Source organism: Odocoileus virginianus, chromosome 19 (genome assembly GCF_023699985.2).
Source record: "Odocoileus virginianus isolate 20LAN1187 ecotype Illinois chromosome 19, Ovbor_1.2, whole genome shotgun sequence".
Lineage (NCBI taxonomy): Eukaryota > Metazoa > Chordata > Mammalia > Artiodactyla > Cervidae > Odocoileus > Odocoileus virginianus.
The window spans coordinates 40970260-40992646 of NC_069692.1; the positions used below are offsets into that span (position 1 = coordinate 40970260).

Below are 22387 nucleotides of genomic sequence, written 5' to 3' on the forward strand. Positions count from 1 at the left end.
GAAAATAAATAACAGAGAAATTAGTTCCAGCAGTGGGCATTACAATTCACCAGTTCTAAAATATGAACCTGGGGGAGGTAAAATTAGGTAGAAAACAACTAGAACTGAGCTCAACCATCTTTATGAGAAAGACCCTTTTATTCAAACTCTCCTCTTCAGTTTCTCAGGAATTAATCCACATACTCTAGAAGATGTAGTAAAAAAAAAAAAAAATGGCATGGTAGTTGAGTAAATTTGCATTTTTATATAAACAATATTAATGATAGTTCTCATAAAAACTGAAAGGGAATAATAGAAGAACTATATAGGTTTCCCCCAAGAAAGCTTTTTCTGCCCTGAATTGTGAAATCTGCCCAATTTTGTCTGACTCTTTGCAACCCCATAGACTGTAGACCTCCTGGAGCCTCTGTCCACAGAATTTTCTGGGCAAGAATACTGGAGTAGATTGCCATTTCCTTATCGACGGGATCTTCCTGACCCAGGGATCAAACCCACATCTTCATCTCCTGCATTTGCATGTGGTTATTTACCCTCTGAGCCACTTAGGAAGCATGTCTGCCCTAGTCATATCCTAGTCAAACACTGAAGAACTGACAAAGTTTAAATGATATTTAAATAACAAAAAGCCTCACTGAAGCCAGCAATCTCTGACTCCGTTGCATTCTAAAGCCAGAGAACCAACTGGGAGGTTGTGCGGAGACAGATTACTTAAAACATGCCCCCAAAGTGACAAAGTTACAATAGGAAGGGCATGGCTCAAAGGTAGATTAGAAAAAAGTGCCGCGCTCTGTCTACACCAGCCTATGTTTTCCCATCGATGCTCTGAGGCAAGAACCAATACTGAGAGGGCAAATTTGATGGGTGAATTCATAGACCTGGTTCTAAAAATTAAAAATCATATAGATGACACTCAGTTTTGACCATGGGTTAGAAAACAGTTGAGGGTCAGTCAATTATAGCTTGGAGATAAGCCTCATGCTCACTGAATAAAGTGGTGATCAATTAAAAACATGGCTATGTTCACAATCATTGGCCATTCATAATCATTCCCACCAACACTAAATGGACTACATGGACAGCCTGAACAATCCTAACACAGAACCATCTCAGGACTGACCTTCAAAAAAAAGAAAATCCTTCCAGCAGACAGAATTGAAGCAGCTAGCTTGACTGACCCAGCGGCCACCAAACTTCGTGCTTGATAGCAGACAGAACAGCCTCCCCAATGTGGCACAGTGGTAAAGAATCTGCCTGCCAATGCAGGAGATGCAGGAGACGCAGGTTCAATCCTCGGGTCATGAAGATCCCCTGGAGTAGGAAACAGCAACCCACTCCAGTATTCTTGCCTGGCAAATTCCATGGACAGAGAAGCCTGGTAATCTACAGTCCACAGGGTCACAAAGAGTTGAACATGAATGAGCACATACTCACAGCAGACAAAAATCTCTTAGGCTCTGCAGCACATTCACATAATCAGGAAGCCAGTTGAAGGAATGAACAGCATGATAGATAGCGCCAAGGGTTAAGGGATGTAGAATAATAATTTCCTTATTCAGGAAACTCACAGTTTTCGGGAAGAGTGTCCCATTCTAAAAACTATAGTGTTTTCCCAAAACTGCAAATGCTAAACTTTCAGCAAATTCAAAATGTTTCAAGTGATATATTCATATAAAGTTGAGGGGTCATACTATATGTGATACAAACCAGATCTAACTTTTTTTCTGAATAACATTAAATGTCAATGTTTTCACATTATTAGTCATCACTTAGCACAGCTTTCTTCATTGATCCACCCCACTTCTCTGTGTCTCATTTATAATACTTGAATTACCTCAATGAATATCACTTGGGTTTTTGTATTTTATACATGTTTGACACATCTGCTAGTTATTTCAAATTTTATTTAGTCTTTTGCTTCCATAAGAGAAAAGGAATCATCAGCAATCTTTAACCTGTAAGTCTGAAGTATTCAAAGTCAAGCAAAATTTGTCTGTGGGAGACATTGCTTAGCCTAGTCTCTTTTCAATATACTTTTCTTTTTCATCAGAAACCTCTTCCATCACTAGTTTATATTTTGGCCAAACTGGGAAACTGAGATGTCATTAAAATTCATTTTAAATATCTTGGCAGATTCTTTACCAGCTAAGCCACCAGGGAAGCCCTTAGCATCTCTGCCATGCTCCTGACATGGGAAAGGACTTGACTGAGAAATTACCCGTAAGATCCAGATCAGCTGCCATTCTATGCAGGTCTTAAATCTTATATAAGAGATGCGGTTATGTACTCATGGGGGATGGGGGGGGGGGAAGGGTGGAGTTTGAGGAATTCTCCCCATCTGACTGTGATCATGCTGAGTTCCAATATAGCCACCCAGACTAACAGGTATGGAACACAAGGAGTAACTGAGGGTGATACTGATGAACTTGGATGAGACATCTGATCTTCTGTCTTTCTGAGGATGAATGTCTAATACAGAAATACGTGTTTTCTTTAGCCTCAGAGGACAGATGACTGTCCTATCAAACACTGAAGGCTCCTTTTTCAATGTTTAGGCTACATCTTCGGAGAAGGCAATGGCACCCCACTCCAGGCCTCTTGCCTGGAGAATCCCATGGATGGAGGAGCCTGGTGGGCTGCAGTCCATGGGGTTGCGAAGAGTCAGACGCGACTGAGCGACTTCACTTTCACTTTTCACTTTCATGCATTGGAGAAGGAAATGGCAACCCACTCCAGTGTTCTTGCCTGGAGAATCCCAGGGACGGGGGAGCCTGGTAGGCTGCCGTCTGTGGGGTCACACAGAGTCAGACACGACTGAAGCGACTCAGCAGCAGCAGCAGCAGCAGCATGCTACATCTTAAAACATTTCTGTTTTCACAGTGATTAATGAGAGTAGACGTCATGTATAAAATGGTGAAAAATTGGTCCTGGATCAGGCTTGCACCCAGAAAATGGATAAAGCCTACAGTTTAAAGCTTGCAAAGGAAGAGTATCTGCAGTCTGTACCTTAAAGAGGTGCATCACCACACACTGCCTGGATACACTGGCAGTGAACCCGAGGTCCATGATGCTGAGAAAGATGCAGCTCTGGTTATCCTGGAAAGGAAGTGAGCTTCTTGATGGCAGATTACATCTCATTAAATTGTGGAAGGACATTCCAGGGAAAAAGTCAATAAAAAAGCAAGAAATACAGAGCTTTATAAAGATCAACAACAGGTGACATAGAATTGAAATGTTCTACTAAAGATAAATTTATAAAAGAAATATAACCAAAAGATAAAGTATCTAAAGGGGACTGTGTAATACAGGGAAGAGCAGAGAGTTTGTAATATAGCATACGGATTTTCATTAGAAAAGTTCTTCAGAGGGCAGCCAAAAGGAGAAATGGCAGGAGGAGAACAGGATGAGATTAATTACACAGCAGAACAAAAGTGTGATCCTCTCACGGGGAGGCAAGCAAGGTTGCTCTCTTTTTATAGATAATTATGCCTAGTACAGCCTAAGATCCAAGTTTTTCCAAACAGGCACTTATTCTAGAAGTGAAATACTAAAAATTTTACTGAGCCAAATCTTTCACGGCGTCTTCCTCTATTTCCTTTTTCAGGTGTACACAGTTTGAAAGGAATAAATGCACCCTCAGCCAGGGGAGATAGAGGGGGGAAAAAGCTGTACCTGATGGCAGAAAAGCTTGCTGATGGCAGAACAAGTGAGCCAATTCTGTGTGTCACAGAATTGCAGCGATTCTGGTAGGAGATTTTCACGACTTCATAAGAACTTAATAGTAATCAAAGAGCTTTTCCTCCTTCTGTTAAAAAAGAAGAAGTAGGGGGCTGAGAGGACAGGGGAAATCTTTCACCTGAGAGTTAGAAGGGACCAGTTTCCCATTCACAGGCTAGTCCTGCAGGACCACGTCATTAGCCATGGACGCTTTGTTCTTTTGCAGAATGTTTTGCAGCCCTGATGAGTTTGGCTTTGAGTGTCTCCCTGGAGGCGGGCAGACTTAGTGTTGGAAACACAGCAGGCTAAGTCTGTGTTCTAAGGAAAGTGTACAGTTGCTAATAAAGTGTTTGGATTTTGCTTTTCTTCTTTTCAGGTGCAGAAAGCTCTGGTGACCCTGATGTGCTGCCTGAATATTTTGATCTCTGTCTAAATCTATGCAGGTTCTGTGCATCTAAAAATAAGTCTTTAAGAGAATGTATTAATATGTATTCAGAGTAAGTAAGAGGAAAAGGAGGGCATTTTATCAAAAAAGTTAAAAGTAAGTGAATCTGCAATGACCTTATGCCCAAAAGATACAGAATCATAAGATCTAAAAGCATTGAAAAAGACCTCAAGAGTCTACCCTCGCATCGCATTCAAATCATCATCTCAGAAGCTAACCTCTTCTTGAACATATTGAATGATAAAGGAGGGCCCACCTCCCAAGACAGCCCCTTTATTTTTGGCCATTCCTAATTATTCCATCATCTAAACACTGGTCTCAATTCTGCCACCAAATAGCTTGTTGGCACGAATCTAATTTCTCAGCCATATTTGTTTATTGAATTTTGTAAAACATGTCTTTGTCAACTTTTGTTTGGACTAAATGATGCTAATTTTTTTCTTCACTTCTTATATGGTTTCAAGACTTAAAATCTTTGTGCTTAGGGTCTTCCCTGGTGGTCTAGTGGTTAAGATTCTGCACTTCCACTGCATGGATCATGGGTTTGATCTCTGGTTGGGGAATAACATCCTGAGTGCTGTGCAGTGGAGCCAAAAACAACAACAACAACAACAAACCTTTATGCTTGCACTTTATCTAGGATTAGTTAGCATGTTAGCACCTTAGTTTCAAATGACTAAAATTCCATGGAAACTAGTTAGGTGAGGAAGGAAATATATTATACAACCCCTGGGATTTTTCACAAAATCCAATAAATTTGAATCAGTTATCTTCTGGACATTCTTTTGAGTGTAAATTTCCTTTCAAAATGTGGTAAAAATAACCTCAATAATTTCTGACCGCTTCAAATTAGAGTCTATTCATTATGTCTTTTTTTCTAACCCATATCTGCTTGCTAACACAGCCATGTTCAGCCCAGCCCAGTCGTTGCAGAAGGTGCTTCCTGTAAAGAGTCAGGCGTCTTCTGGCTCTGTGCTTGTACTACTGACGTTACTGGGTAGGGACTATGAATGCTACCTTTCTTGCTAAACGTAACTCTTCTGTAAGATGACAAACAATCCTGCCCAAAATGCTAACAGCAGGACCACAGAGAAACACTGTTAATGGAGTCAAAGGTTTTGGATGCCACATCATTATTTCACATGAGATTTCACTAAAGTCACATCTCTTTATCTCATAAATGTTGCATTTAGATTTTTAAGTCAAAGTGTAGGCTTCATATTTGTTTTAATTTCATTCACTTGTGTTATTGCTCATCATGTGATCCAAGCTATTATTTATTACCTTTTAAAATTTCTAATTTTGAGTAAGTCCTAGGAGAGGCTCTGGAAATTATTGGCTACATCATGGGTTAGATCCAATAGACATAGGTTTAAGCACTGACTCTTCCACTTTAAGATGAATGATTGAAGACAGATTAATCTCTCAAATCTTGCCTCTGCCAGATGAGGAGCTAATGGTTAACTCATCATTTGGTTGTGAAAATAAAATGAGAGAGCCTAGGAGAAAATTGTCCAATGCATGGTGGTAGTTACACTGGTACTCATTATTTTGAATATTCACAAATTGCATAAAAATGCCTTACACTCATCACAGTATTGATACAAATGCTAACATACCTGTACTCTGTCCCCCTTTTAGGAGGCTTCCACTTAGAATGAAATTTTTCCATTGATCACCATCCCCAGAATACTTGCTTAACATAAAAGGCAGCTGTTATGTTGTTGATTATTTTTATCAGCTTAGGTCATAGGCTGTTCGTGTGTACATTTCTTGAGCTTCAGTTCCACCCAAATCATGCCTGGCATTCAAGTCACAAAATAATTCTCTAAGTAGAGATGGAGCAAAATCTGTTTCAAGTAATCCAGAATTCACTATTTTTTCCAATGGAAACTAATTAGGAGAGTAAAGTTGCAAGTTAAAAAAAAAAAATCATTCTGTTCCAGCAGATATTTTTAAAGTATTCACAGAAATCCTAAAATTTAGGCATAATTATCAACTCTTCAAATGCAGTCTTCAAATGCAATCATTTACATTCCCACATCAAAGTTTATTGACTAGGCAATTATCTGTGGATCCAAATAAATGATTAAATTCACCAAGCCCTGAGGCAACACAGAGCATAGCTAGAGCACATGGCTCCCCTTTAACTTAGGATCTAAATGAAAGGGACATATGTTAAATATGTGGGGTATTTTTTTAGGGGGGGGGCGGAGAAGAGACCTGTAAATGATGCTCAAATTTATGGAAAAATTAAATAAAGAAAGTGTTTAGGATCCAAGTGTATCTCTCCATTCTCCTAGAACCAAACTGAGACCTTAATTTGGAAAAGCCATATAAACATAGGCTAGTAACAAGTTACTTAATCCTCCAGTGGATAGAAATGCTGGGTGTGCAGCAATTAACATATCTTTTAGGAATGACCCATTGGTGCCATATAGGAAAACCCACTCTTTCCTATGTCCTGAGAATATGGTATTAGAGCTGTGTTCCATGTAGATATCACTGTTCAGCCTAGTTGAGGGTGTGGTCTGGAACCGAGCTGAAGGCTGTGGGAGCAGGCTGTCTGCTCATTTACATATGGGTAGACACATGCCTACATCCTCATGAGGGCCACTGACAACAGCCCGAACCCTGCATCTGTCTAGGAAAACCCATGCCCAAGAGCTAAGAGTGTCCTCCAGTAATTCCGTCATCTGCTCTTTTCCAAGACAGTGTTACCCTCATCATTTACATTTTGCAAGGAGCCATCAGGCAGTATACATTGAAACTTTTTGATGGGCTGGGATCCTGGGTTACGAAAACAGAGAGTCACTGCGGCCCATGGCTTCCTGGAAAATTAAAACATTTTAAGGTTTTCTGTAATAAATAGTATATGCTTTACCTCTAAGCCACATCAATTTATTCTTTCTGATATGCATATTATTTTCTGCATGTCGAAAATGTGTGGAGAGTGACATGGGATTAGAATTGAAAGGGATGTTTTAAAGTTAACTTAGCCATAGTTCACTTTTGTCAGATCCATATTTGACTAATAATTATTGAGTCTATTGAGAGTCTGAGCTGCAGACTCTTGCTGCATTTGATTCTCTCCACAAATCTATGTTACAGATTGTTTTAACCTTTATTTAGTGGACAAAATAGAAAAAAGAAAAAAAGCAGAATGGTTCAGGTCAGCAAAGGAATGAGCTTTGCCCAAGATCACAAAGTAAGATTTCTAGAGAAGCTATTTTAATAGTCACAAGCTAAATAATATTAAATATGTGTATATACACATATATTTTTGTATTTACATATACAAATAAAAGTAATTTCATTACATACAAAAAAAAGCTTTAAAATGTTATATATGTATGTATATACATGCATGCATGCCAAGTCGCTTCAGTCATGTCCAACTGTTTGTGACTCTATGAACCATAGCCCACCAGGCTCTTCTGTCCATGGGATTCTCCAGGCAAGAATACTAGAGTGGGTGCCATGCCCTCCTCCAGAGGATCTTCCCGACCCAGGGATCGAAGTCTCATCTCTTAAGTCTCCTGAATTTGCAGGAGGCTTCTTTACCACTAATACCACCTGGCAAGCCTGCATATATACATATATATAGTAAAATTCTATATGTGCATATGAGTGTACATATTAACAGTATTTGAAATAGCAATTATAGTAACAGCGGCACATAGTGTTTTAAAGTTTTAAGATTATTTACACATATATTGTGTCAATAAAAGTAATACTATTATTAATAATGACTTTATTGTCAAAAATTGTGCTAATATTTGGGCATATGTAATTTAATCAAAGCAAATTTTATTTTCATATTTTACAGATGAAGAAGTAAGAAAAATATCTAAAATAATTTACCCAATGATAAGGGGGAAAGGAGCAGAACTGCCATGGTTTAAACCCAAATTTTCTGGTTTCAAAGCATGTGTTCACTGGAATATATGTGTGAGCTTAAATTTGACATGTTATGGACTTTATGTATTTGATCATCTTTCTCCATGACCAGGAACTGTATCAGAAATTATCATAAACCTGAAAAACAGCTTGTATCACTGAAAAATTATAGAAAATGTATAATGCTTAATAATGGCACAGGCCCTAGAAATTTCAGTTTCTGCTGCACAGACTTTAGTCACAAAAAGTTCAGGATTGGAAACCAAAGTCAGGTTAACTGTCTACATGTGAAGCCAACCCAGAGCCATGCTATCTCCCCCATGCCATCTCCACAAAAGTTTAGGAATATGTTTTTTTACGTTGCTTCTTTTATGACTTTAAATCACAAATTACTGTGCAAACAAGCAACCAAAAGCATAATGTGTTATTAGTTTAGCTTTAGAACACTTTTCTATGTCTGTGAGTCTGTTTCTGTACAGCAGAAATTAATACAACATTGTAAATAAACTATACCTCAATTATATTTTTTTAAGAAATTAAAAGTAGAAGACTTCAATATGTGAAGGTCAGAATATAAGCACTATCTAAGGAAACTTGGTTGTATTGATCTTTTATTGGCTAACAAAAATGTGAGGTACTTACTCCAATATTAGAAACCACTATTTGGGCTCCATAGTTAGTTTAGTAGAATTGGGTAAGTCCCTGACAAAGTCAAGTAACTGGTTGGATTATGGCATAATCATGACAAATGTAAAATGCTAATTAATAAAACATCTATCATATGAGAAGTCACATACAGCTCATTCACAATCTTCATTGAGATGTTCTCACAATTTATTTGAACAAAGGTTTTAGTGGGGCATTCTAATATCAGTGAAAGTCACTCAGTCCTGTTCAATTCTTTGCGACCCCATGGACCATACAGTCCATGGAATTCTCAGGCCAGAATACTGGAGTAAGTAGCCTTTCCTTCTTCAGGGGATCTTCCCAACCCAGGAATCAAGCCCAGGTCTCATGCATTGCAGGTGGATTCTTTACCAGCTGAGCCACAAGTGAAAAGAAAGTGAAGTCGCTCAGTCGTGTCTGACTCTTTGCGACCCCATGGACGGTAGCCCACCAGGCTCCTCCATCCATGGAATTCTCCAGGCCAGAATACTAGAGTGGCTAGCCTTTCCTTTCTCCAGGGGATCTTCCCAACCCAGGGACCGAACCCAGTTCTCCCGCATTGCGGTAAAGACAGATTCTTTACCAGCTGAGCCACAAGGGAAGCCCAAGAATACTGGAGTGGAACATCAAGGAAGGAAAAAAAAAGAGAGAGAGAAATAACATTTAAATAAATACCTGACCTATCCCAGCATGCAAATTATATAGAAATGGAGTAGTTTCACAGACTGTAGCATCGCTGTGGTCTAGCTGGAACTGCATCTGTATTTTGATGGTAAATTCAGAGGGAGAAAAGACAGAGTGACTGTAAGTTTGGCTTTTCTTTCCTAATAACATTTGCTCTGTGCTAGGATGCCTGGCTTCGATGGTGGTGGTAGGGTTTTATATTTTACAAAGTGAGATCATTTAAAAAATACTGTTATGTAGGCAATTAAGATTAAAGGCAAATTCCCCTTCACACTCCCTAGTAATATGCTTCTGTATCCAAAAGATAAGAACTTGAGAAATGGCTCACTGGGACAGGCCAATGGGCCTGGAGTCCAGGACTCCGCTTCTGACGGAGATGGCAGAGGGTTTTATAGAGGAATGCATGGCTACCCTCCATGACATTAGCCTGAGGAAGCAGGAGATGGATATTAAGAACACGTGATGACCTTTCCTCATCTGTTATGAGTCTGACATCTAAGGATTTATCACAATCGTTTGTGAATGTCTACATTTTTTTGGTCTTCTGATGCCTTTGTTGTGTTAGGCAGCCTTGGACTGGGAGTCAAAACATCCTTTGTTTCTGTCCAAATTCTTTCACCTACTAATTGAACAAACTTGGCAAATCTTTTTCCTTCTCACAGTATCATTTTTTTTTAACTTTTAACTTTAATTTTTTAACAGCATCATTTCTAAATACCTTACAGAATCCAGAGGTGCTTATCCTCAGAGCCAAGGTGTTGACTCCTTGGAGATTATCAGTATCAAAATTTGGAGTTCTCATTAGGCCAGCCCTCCCTCAGATCATCGAGAATGCAAAATAAAATCAGCACAGTAGTTATTCTTAAAATATTCTTAATAAATAGTGTTATTCTTAATTTATCTCACCCAGGGAAGTATCCTTTCAACCTTGCCTTTAGTTTTCAAAATCAAAAATAATTTGTCCAAATACAATGATTAAATACTCACTATGTCCACAGGCTGCTCTTCTGATGACTAGTAATTTTTCCATGGTTTTATAAACCTGTGCACACTACTGTTTTTAAAAAGTAGAACTCATTTTTTTAAAATATTTACAAACTGTGTCTTCCTTCATATGTTTATTTACCTCTCAAAAAACTCAAGTTACTAAATAAACAATAACAGGTCCTTCCAGAAACCTTGTTGTTTTTCTACAAAGAGAAGATATGAACATTACTGTAAAAAGAAATCTGAGGAACAGATAAATCAGTTTGTGAGAAGGAAGGAAGAAGCAGAAGTTTCCCCTCAAAGAGGGGGTTCGCCATGAAACGAATTTTCAGAAATTCAAATATATTGAACCAGTCAACATGCATTTTTGCCTTCCCCAAAGAAGTTCCCAATTTGTAATTTTCTATCAGTTACCTGCACTTTACGTTTCTGACATGTACTGGCCTTTCCATATTAATGTGTTCTTTACTAGATCTCCAGTTTTGCTAAAACAGCTGTCGAAAGAGTGTTGTTGTCAAATGTGAGGATGGGAGTGGTCAGCAGTTTCAGTAACATCCTTTTTAGTAAGATCAGGAATTTAGGAAGATGGTCCAGAACTGTGGCTAACTCTCCCAGATAATATAAACTGGGAGATGAGTGGAATATTACAAATAATGTATTTCAAAGAGCTCAAAGAGAAGATTTCTTTAAAAAGAAGTAAATTAATGAATTCCTAGGAAGATGAAGACTTTTCTCTTTCAAAAACATCACTTATTTTGAAAGAATAACTCCAGAAATTCCCTTTGTTCATATTTACCTTTACCAAGACTGCTACTCTTATTCAAATCAAGTGCAGTTTTTTCCCCCAGTGATTTATTCTGTAATTCCACTTTGCTAATGATCATTCCTCTTCATTTTCATTGAAACATTTATGAAGTAAACTCAGGAAGAGAACAGGGGAATTCCTTTGAAACCGACACAGCTCCTGCCACGTTTGAACTTCCATTTCATCAAGCCATCCTGTGTGATGGTGGACACAATATCTGAGACAATTAGATTTCAAACCTGCTAACCACTTTTTCTCATTTGTAATCATTCTCTAAGTAGCATTTGGCATCATTATCTTGGTTTCTTCATTCACTTTAAGACCGAGTCCCCAGAACAACCTTATTTGTTTGTAATTGTTCTGCCCAGTCTCTAAAATATCTGTAATTGTTTTGCATTTGAATCAAATTTATTAACAGACATATGGTTATAACAGAGAAAGCACTCCAGCTGGTGAAGCCCTAAGCAAAGCCACAATAATTTGATCATTTGCAAATCATTGTCACTTGAATGTTTTCTTAGTGCAGCTTAATTATGACTCAACCAGTCCAGAATACAATGCACTTCCTGGGAAGAGAAGAAATTGTGAGTTCTCAGTACAAAGCGGGCAAGCTTTGTTATGCATGTACACCTCGCCTGTACAACTGAACATCTGCTAATAAATGTGTTTCTAGTCTCAACGATAGCTTTTGCCTTCATCATTCAAACCTGGCATGAAATTTACATCAACTGAGAATTCATGTTATTTACTCATTGCTAACTATTACAACCCCGTTAAAATTTTAGCCTATAATACCCTCTGGAAAATTAGAAATGTTTATAAAAATAAATGCACAAATAAGATAGAGCCATTTTTTCCCAGAAGTTCCTTGACAGGTGGTCACCTTGAAATTATGCTACAATAATACAGCTGATTTTTTTTTAAAAAATGATCTCAATACAGAAGGTAATCAAGAGCTCTTGGGAGCCACCTCTGCGTTTTTCCAAGCAATCTTTTCTGCAGTTTAAATGTGTTCATACAAATCCTAAATGACATAGAAAGCAATTTTTCCCTTCAAACGATGGAGATCAGTCATAGCATTATAATTAAATGTCACAGAATGGCAAATAATTATCTTACTTAAATGGTTAATGTAGGAAAAACCCATTAACTATCAGTCCTGAATATGCAAAAATGATGCTTGTGACTCTATTGATATAAATAAACTTAAAAGTAGGTTTTGCTTGTGTGGCCTCACCTGCTACTGACATATCAAGTTTGAGAGTGGGTATTAACTAGAAGACACCAAGTCCAGTGATTTTAACTGTATTCTAGCCCACCCTTATTTAGATTAAGTATGCAAATCTAAAAATCCTCACAGTCTTTATTTACCAAAAAGAGTATCAGGATCAACTTTTTCCATGTGAGGGGCTCAGTAAATGTGTAATTAGTAGCAACTTCTTTGCCATGGCCTGTCTTTCTTTTCCAACTATTTCCTACTGCTTTGGCAGATTCTTGAAATTTGCTCTAATGCAGGACTTTTCACTTCTTCCAAGGGATAAGGACTAAACTGAGCTCCTAGCTTACTCCTGGCAGCCAAAACACTACACAGATCCTATCATTCAGAATGTTCCTTAATTCTGCAAACCTGCTGAAAAATCTAGTAGTTGTGATGCAATGTGGTACCACACTGTCAAATCTCTCTCTCAGCATCCTTTCCCCCTTTCTTATATTGGAGACCATTATCATCCAACTTTCTTGCTCAGGGTGGTTGCTTTACTCCCCAAGAGCCTGCACTTCTAGAAAGAAATGAGTTTGTTGTGAGCAAATCCCTAAAGTCTGGCTCATAACCATTTCTCCTCTGAGAGGGCTCAGGGTGCTTCAGCAAATCCAATGCTCACATCATGCCAGGAGCATCCCACATAAACACAGGGCAGATACATCAACTTGGCAACAGGACCTCATGAAGGAATATGATAAAATGCCCATACAAGTCCATCCCTCTGACCTTGATGCTTCTGTATTTGTCAAGACAAAAGATCAGCAAATAAAAACCAGAAGAACAGAAATAGAAATATTACTAGAACAACAAAAAAGACCATATTTTTTCCCTTAGTCAATATTGTTGAAGTTTGTATCAATCCACAGGGGAGGGAAGATTGGAAGTTAAAACCTGAACCACACTCTTACAAACAGGTACAATGTATCTGTTACAGATACATTAAACAAGCAAGACTCCTGGGTATAGGAGTAAAACAATGTGTTCTCTCTCTCTCTCTCTCTCATTCTCTCTCTCTCTCTCTCTCTCTCTGTCTCTCTCTCAACAACTCTCTAAAACATATTTAGTTGGAAAATTTTCTTACCTGCTCCTGGATGAAAGCTCCCAGGGTACATAACTTTCTTGATCCATCTTAGGCAACTAAAAGTCCTATGGTTGAATCACAAATCAATTTCAAATCTATTTCAGCACAGTTATTGAAATACCTGGTTTTAAAATCAGTAGAAATTCTGGACTTGGCTTGAAGTTAAATCTTCTCTGAAGTACTCTACCTGGACTTACATAAAGCAGAAAGTCAACTAAAAGAGTTATTGTGATCCCTCTATCTTTTCCTGCCTTATGCTTCAACCCTCCCCTCATCTCCCACAACAGGGGTCTGATTACATTTCATGAGGACAACTGGGAAAGGAGAAAAGGTAAAAGAAGAAATATTCCACTCCTAAGACCTGGCTTGTATACACAATCAACTGTGCATTCGTTATGTTTTTTTGAGATCTCTTAATTAATGTCCCTTTGTACAGTAAAGGCAAGCTCATTTTGGCTTATAAGAAATTGACATAGTTTTTTTCCTAAGGTTTCTTTCTTCCCATGGGTAATATTCCTGGACAGGACTCAGAACATCCTCTGTTGCCTTTCTCTTTCTTTCCCTCTCTGTCTTTACCTTTGTCACTCTATGGGTGTGTATGGGTTGGCATGGCCCATATTGTACACAGGAGGCACACACATACCATTACTATAAGCAGACTTGGGGCAGGCAAGTCAATCTGTACACAGTAGCAAACTTTATCAGCATTCCTACCTTCTGGGCAATGAACTAGGTCATGTCTCCCAAGCAGGAGACCAACACTGATCCCCTGGGTTGGCCACATTTTAGGAGATGCATATTAAGTTCTCCAAGAAATCAGTTAAGACTTCTCTCTATATGTGAAGTGAGTAAAACTTACAACACAACTCTTGCCAAACGATCCTCCTCCCGTATTTGTCCTTACCTCTCATATCAAATCCTTTTATAACTTTATCATAGATAGCTGGTCCTTTGTCAGAGTCTACAAAACCATCTTCAGTCTCTCTGGGACCCTCTAAGGATCACTGGAAAATGGACATCAGAATTGTTCCACTAAAGGACAGGGACACTGGGATATCCTAAGCCTTGTCAGTTAAGGGTTTTTCCTTTAGGAATTATCTCCTCTGGTCACCTTATGTAGAAGGAAAGTGGGCTACAAATTTAAAGTTGGGGAAGGAAAGCATTTGAAGGACAATTCAAAAGTAGTGTGATGGGATGAAATTGCTCTAAGGAGTTGGAAACCAGATATAGTCATGAGAGAGTGGGATGCTTGAAATTAAGATTATGGAAATGTTGCACTGCTAGTAATGAAAAGGACTAGTGTAGCCATCTCTTGGAATTGGATCACTGAAGTGGGGTGGGAGACAAGATCACTGAAAGAAAGTGAAGTCGCTCAGTCGTGTCCGACTCTTTGCCACCCCATGGACTGTAGCCCACCAGGCTCCTCCGTCCATGGGATTTTCCAGGCAAGAATACTGGAGTGGATTGCCATTGCCTTCTCCAGGGGATCTTCCCAACCCAGGGATTGAACCCTGGTCTCCCGCATTGTAGGCAGACGCTTTACCATCTGAGCCACCAGGGAAGTCTCTAAGACCGCTGAAGTAGAGATCAAATTGGGAAGGTATTGAAAGATTCCCCACTTGAGTGATGAAATCTCAAAAAAAAAATAAACACAAGAGTTCATGTTGGAGAGACTGACAGTGAGCTAGAAGCTGAAATCTTCAAGTTAATGAAAGAAGCAGATTAGGAATTGGTAGATGCCTACAGCAGGAAAGAATAGTGTGCAATGACACACCCAAGGCTTGACTATTATTTAGAATTGCAGGAGCATGGTGGTAATAAAAGACATACTGGATTTTTGTTTGTTCGTTTTATTATAGCTTTTTTTTTTTTTAATTCTCTGCAGACCGTGAATACCTTAATTACCTGGAACTGGAGAAGACTACACCACCACTCATTTTGATGCATCTTAGAAAGTGTGCAGTATATATTGAGTGTATGAGATTTCTTAACTTTTAGTGATATTAAGGGTAGACAGAATGCTCTAAAAGCATCAGTAGAGACTGAAAAATGTTTCTATACCACTTCTAGGCACAACAGTGTGAGGAATAAAGATCATTTAAGAGAGCTATACAAGAGGGAGTATTCCAGGGACCAGTCAGGAAAAATAAGTTGAAGTAACAGTTAGTAATGGTGACTTCCAGAGAGAGCAGTGGATTATTTTAGGGTTTGAGGTTGTGGAGAAGTTATTAGAAGAACTTGAGAGGGTTGAAGAGAGACCAGCCAGGTATTAGGTAGAGCAAGAATGGGAAGGAATGTTCAGAGAATTAACTGAAGATTTAGGAGATTTTGCTAAATACTGACTGACTTCCAGAAGGTACACATAAGTTGCTCAGTCATGTCTGACTCTTTGTGACCCTTGGACTGTAGCCCGTCAGGTTCCTCTGTCCATGGGATTCTCCAGGCAAGAATACTGGAGGAGGTTGACATTTCCTCCTCCAGGAAGAGGGTAGAGTGAGGTTAGGTACAACCCTCCTCCAGAAGGTACAGGAAGGTTGTTTCAGGAGCTGAAGATGAAAGTGGTATTAGTAAAGTAACTGTCAAGAGTCATGCTGGAATTAAGGGCTTGGAGATGTGGAATCACCTAAATCCATTAATCATTACAGAGATCTAAGATTCTTAAAGAAATAGAATCAGTAACTTAAAATCAGTAAATTTCCGAGTATAGAAAAACTTGATGTCCCCTTTCATGTTACTGATTATTGCTATTGTAAATGGAATATTCATTACAATTCGATTTTTAATTTACTGTTTCTGAGTATAGAAAAACTATTGATTTTTGTGAACTAATTTATTTCCAGTGAAATGTTTTAACATAATTAACTCAAAGGATTATCTGTAGATTTTCTTAGATTTTCTGTTTAAACAATCATAACATCTAAATATAAGGAGGGTTTTGTTTCTTCCTATCCAGTCCATTTAGTTGTTATTTATTCTTATTTTTTATTTTATTTTGAAAGTGAAAGTCAGTCAGTTGTGTGCAACTCTTTGTGACCCCACGGACTGAAGAGTCCATGGAATTCTCCAGGCCAGAATACTGGAGTGGGTAGCCGTTCCCTTCTCCAGGGGATCTTCCCAACTCAAGGATCGAACCCAGGTCTCCCACATTGCAGACAGACCCTTTACCGGCTAAGCCACCAGGGAAGCCAAAGAATATTGAAGTGGGCAGTCTATCCCTTCTCCAGCAGATCTTCACAACCTGGGAATCAAACCGGGATGTCCTGAATTGCAGGCGGATTCTTTACCAACTGAACTATCGGGGAAGCCCCATAAATCAGATCCAGAAGGTTATAGGTGAATTCTGTCAGTCTTTAAGGGAATAAAGCATCCATCTCTGCTTCATAAGCACCGTTCCAGAGAGCTGAAAAACAAGAAAGTCCTCCCCGATGCCTATGTGAATTCTATACTAGAAGGAAAAGTGTAGGCAAATCTCACTTCACAAGCTAGCTGAAAAAATCCTATAGTAAAACTAATAAACTGCATCTATCAGTTATTTTAAGAATTATAAGAAGGCAGAACTTATCAAGGGGGCGCAAGAAGTTTAATGACACGAAATTTATTCACCATGCTAAGGAGAAAAATAAAAAGTTTATAATCATCTCTGTAGAAGTCCAACATTATGATAAATTTGAACATCCTTTTATGAATAAAAAATAGCAAACTCAGAATAGAATGGGATTTTTTAATCTGAAAAAAGTTATCAAAAGTCCACAGTAACTTTTATTCTTAATGGTATATTATCACATGCATAATAAGTACAAGGATAAGCACAGGTCTTTGAAGGCTTCACCAAATCATTTGATTTTTTTTACAATCATCTCTTGGCCCTTTATTCTTTCATGCAAGCATTAGAGTCTGTTTTTTGTGTTTAGATTTTTTTTTTTTAAAAATCACATTTAGCATTTTTAACAAAATTACATTGAATATATAGATTCATTTGAGAATTGTTATCTTTAAAATATTTACTCTGCCTACATATGAACAAACAAGAACACACTCCTCTTTTTCTAGATCTTTTGTTTAGTTCTATAATAGCATTATATTTTAAAGTTTTAAACAGCATTTATTAGATTTATTATTTTGTACTTAATTGTTTTTATTGATATTGTAAATGGCATATTTATTAAAATTCCATTTTTAATTTACTGTTTCTGAGTATAGAAAAACTATCAATATTTGTATACCAATTTGTTTCCAGTAAAGCTTCTGAACATCATTAACTCAAAGAATTATCTATAGATTTTCTTAGATTTTCTATCTAAACAATCATAACATCTATATATAAGAAGGGTTAGTTTCTTCTTATCCAGTCCATTTAGTTGTCATTTATTTTTATTTATCTTATGAATTCAAGAATATCTACTACTGCTTTATTGATTATGCTGTGTAGATCACAACAAACTGTGGGAAATTATTCAAGAGATGGGAATACCAGACCACCTGACCTACCTTTTGAGAAATCTGTATGCAGGTCAAGAAGCAACAGTTAAAACCAGACATGGAACAACAAACTGATTCTAAAGCAGGAAAAGAGTACATCAAAGCTGTATATTGTCACCAAGTTTATTTAACTTATATGCAGAGTACATCATGAGAAATGCCAGGCTGGATGAAGCACAAGCTAGAATCAAAATTGTAAGAAGAAATATCAATAACCTCAGATATACAGATGACACCCCCCTTAGGCAGAAACTGAAGAAGAACTAAAGAGACTGTTGATGAAAGTGAAAGAGGAGAGTGAAAAAGTTGGTTGACTTAAAACTCAACATTCTAAAACTAAGATCATGACATCTGGTCCCATCAATTCATGGCAAATAGTTGAGGAAACAATGGAAACAGTGACAGACTTTATTTTCTTTGGGCTCCAAATTCATTGCAGATCGTGACTGAGACATGAAATTAAAAGCCCCTTGTTCCTTGGAAGAAAAGCTATAACCAAACTAAACAGCATATTAAAAAGCAGAGACATTACTTTGCCAACAAAGGTCCTTCTTGTCAAAGTTTTGGTTTTTCCAGTAGTCATGTATGGATGTGAGAGTTGGGCCATAAAGAAAGCTGAGTGCTGAAGAATTGATGCTTTTGAACTGTGGTGTTGGAGAAGACTCTTGAGAGTCCCTTGGACTGCAAGGAGATCCAACCAGTCCATCCTAAAGGAAGTCAGTCCTGAATGTTCATTGGAAGGACTGATGCTGAAACTCCAATACTTTGGCCACCTGATGCGAAGAACTGACTCATTGGAAAAGACCATGATGCTGGGAAAGATTGAAGGTGGGAGGAGAAGGGGATGACAGAGGATGAGATGGTTGGATGGCATCACTGACTCAATGGACATGAGTTTGAGCAAGCTCTGGGCATTGCTGATGGACAGGGAGGCCTGGCATGCTGCAGTCCATGGAACTGCAAAGAGTCAGACAAAAATGAGCCAAAGAACTAAACTGATTACTATTTTTAATGTTTTATCTTATATTGAAGTATATTTGAATTACATTATTCTGACAGTTTCAGGTGTACAGTAAAGTGATTTGGTTCATACATGTTCATACATGTATTCATACATGGTTCATACATGTTCATATGTCTATTATTTTTCAGATTATTTTCCCATATAGGTTATTACAGAGTACTGAGTATAGGTCCCTGTGCTACATAATACAGGGTATTGTGTTAGCTCTACCCTGATTATCTGTTTTATGTATAATAAGCACATATGTTAATCCCAGCCTTGTAATTTATCCCTTCCTGAAGTCTTTACTCTTTGGTAATCATAAGTTTGTTTTCAAAGTTTTGAATCTTCTGTTTTGTAAATAAGTCCATTTGTATTATTTTTTCTACTCCACATATAAATGCTATCATATTTGTCTTTCTCTGTCTGATTTACTTCACTTAGCATGATAATGTCTAGGTCCATCTATGTTGCTGCAAGTGGCATTGTCCCTTTCTGCTTTATAGCTAAGTAATATTACATCTTCTTTACCCATTCATCTGTCTAGTGTCTTTTAGGTTGCTTTCATATCTTGGTTATTATAAATAGTGCTACAATAAGGTGCATGTATCTTTTCAAATTATGGTTTTATTCCTGATCTTACTGTATTAATCTGGTAACTTTGAGTAGAAGCAAGTGGTCTCTGACTCCCACTAAGATTTCTAGTAAGAAAAAATACTAGCTAAATGACAAATATCCATGACAAACAGAAGCAAGAAAGAGTATATATGTAGTTGTAGTTTTGATGTCTTTGTGGCTGAAGGTGATCTCAGGGTCTTCATACTTTGCCATCTTGATCTGACCTTTCAAATTATGTTTCTTTTCTATGTTGCTACAAAATGCAAAGATAACTCCATTTTTTTTTTCTTTCTCAACCAAAATGTAGCTGCTAAGAAACTAAAAATGCAAGGAAGTTTTTTTGATAGTTTTATGGAACTGGAGAAACCAATATTTGAATACAAGACCCATCAAAAAGTAAAGGCCATAGTAAATATTTCAAGCTTGCTGTTGAAACTTCTGAAATGGGCAGGTTCAGTTGATAGGCTCATATTTTGTTGGCTTTTCAGGAGACTGTCCCTGAAAGGAGATGGAATCATCCATAACCTCTACAATGTTTCCTGCTCACTGTCCAGCATTCATTACAAAGTGTCCGTGTATGCAAGGAAATAGGACAACATTACTAAAACCCAGGAGAAAAGACAGACTTTAAAACATATCCATCATAGAGGAAGTTTAGAATAATTATGAACAAGGTAATAGAGAAATATACAGAGAATTTTGCCCAGAATTAGGATACATGGAAGGATAAAATTTTTAAAAATGAGAAATAATCAACTGAAACTAATACTTAAGTGGATGGATTTGATAGCATATTGCACAAATAGGAATGGAAGGTTTGGGAACCAAAAGGAAGATGATGAGTAAATATTGAAGAAACATCAGCTTTAGCATTTTTTAACATTAGTCCATAACATAAATTTTTAATATGTGCTTACTTCACATTTGAATGATAGATGTTTTTAGCTTTTCAAAAATTTTATTTGTACAGTATTTGGAAGTTCTACTGAGATGCCCAAATGGCTTACCTCATGAGGCAAGCCTCCCAGTTTGGATGGTGTTAGCTGAGAGTAAGGGGAATGTAAATGGATGTGAATAAAAGGACATGATGTCTATTAGTTGTGGCCTTGGGACCAAATGCAGCAAAGGATGTCATTGCTTATCCTATTAACATCACTCTTTTAAGGACTGTTAGAAATTGTAACCAATAAGAAACTAGGAGAAGCTGCAAAAGGATAGAGTAGATTTAACGTAAGAAGTGAGTGCATATAAGTAACTCAAGGTGTAGAGTATAGAAATTACTATTGATGATTTGCCCATACACACTTGAATTCCTTTTACCAGGTTGATGTGCCTGTTATCCTGTTGCTAAGAGTGCTGCTGCTCACACCTGCAAACTTCTCTGAGGATTACCACCTCACCAGAAGTGCCTGCAATTTATACCTATCTTCTCTCAAGGGAAGTCATAGCCAACATCTGATTGCTGTAAGAAGGTACAAAAGTCTTGCAAAAGTTCCAGTCTCTTGCTTCAGGCTATGTGCAAGGGAATTGATATATTCTGCTTTTTCATTCATGCTCCAGAGATTTCCAAATAATTATACTCAGGCTGGATTTCACCTAAAGACCATCCTCACTTCACTTCTTCCATTCCCTGTCCTCTTTCTTCTTTCTCTAAAGGGTTCACCCAATAAATCACTTGCACAAGGAGGCAACGTAAGTCATTTTATTACACTTCACTTTATTACACTTCACTTTATCACACTTCACAAATACTGCACTTTTTTACAAATTGAAGATTTGTGGCATTGAGAAATTCTATCAGCACCGTTTTTCCAACAGCATTTGTTCACCTGACCTCTCTCTGTCCCATGTTAGTACGTCTCACAATATTTCAAATGTTTTACTATTATTTTATTTGCTACAGTGATCCATGATCAGGGATCTTTGATGTATCTATTGCAAAAAGATGATTCAGATGGCAGAATATCACTTTGTACATGTTTGGCCTAATGTTTACCCATAGGCTCAAGAAGATGTTCCTCCTCTGAACACCTGCCTTCACGTAGCACACTTACCCCATGAATTTCACCCTCCTCAGCACCATCACTGCTATGTGTTTGAGCTTGGCTTCTCTGTCCCACAGTTTGAAAGTGCTCCTCAGAGCTGTTTCTCACTTACAAGGATCAGAGTTCTGAGCTATCTGTTGTCTAGTATTTGGAGGCTAGCACTTCTCATATGGCTGGAGTGGTGGCTGCATGTCAATAGAGCGACTTTGAGGAGATACCCTATGTCCAAGGGCAGAGAAGTCACAGCAAGACGGTAGGTGGGGCAAAATCACGTTTAGAATCAACCCCATACCCACCAGAGATGCTCAGACAGCTCAAAGAAACCTTGGGTGCACCAGGACCCAGAGACCTCACAGAGACTGAGACAGAGCTGTGTTTGAGTGTCTCCTGCGGAGGGACGGGTCAGCAGTGGCCTGCTGCAGGGACAGGGGCTCTGGGTGCATCAGACCTGGGTATGGCATAAGCCCTCCTGGGGAGGTCACCAGTAACCCACCATGGAGCCGCCAGAACCTACACAGGACTGGGAAACAGACTCTTGGAGGCACCAGCAGAATCTTGTGCACCAGGACCCAGGAGAAAGGAGCAGTGACTCCGAAAGAGATGGACCCAGACTTGCCCGAGAGTGTCCAGGCATCTCCAACAGAGGCATGAGTCGGTGGTGGCCTGCTGCAGGGTTGGGGCACGGCATGCAACAATGCA

At 38.3% G+C, this 22387-nt stretch overlaps 1 long non-coding RNA gene across 1 annotated transcript in view; it reads left to right on the forward strand.

Annotated features, from left to right (window-relative positions):
• Positions 1-3738, forward strand: part of LOC110146240 (uncharacterized) — a 112603-nt gene extending 108865 nt beyond the window's left edge. The window contains exon 3 of the long non-coding RNA XR_011492973.1: positions 3602-3738. This is a non-coding gene — a long non-coding RNA (uncharacterized lncRNA). The remainder of the gene's footprint in view (positions 1-3601) is intronic.
• The last annotated feature ends 18649 nt before the right edge of the window (positions 3739-22387 follow it).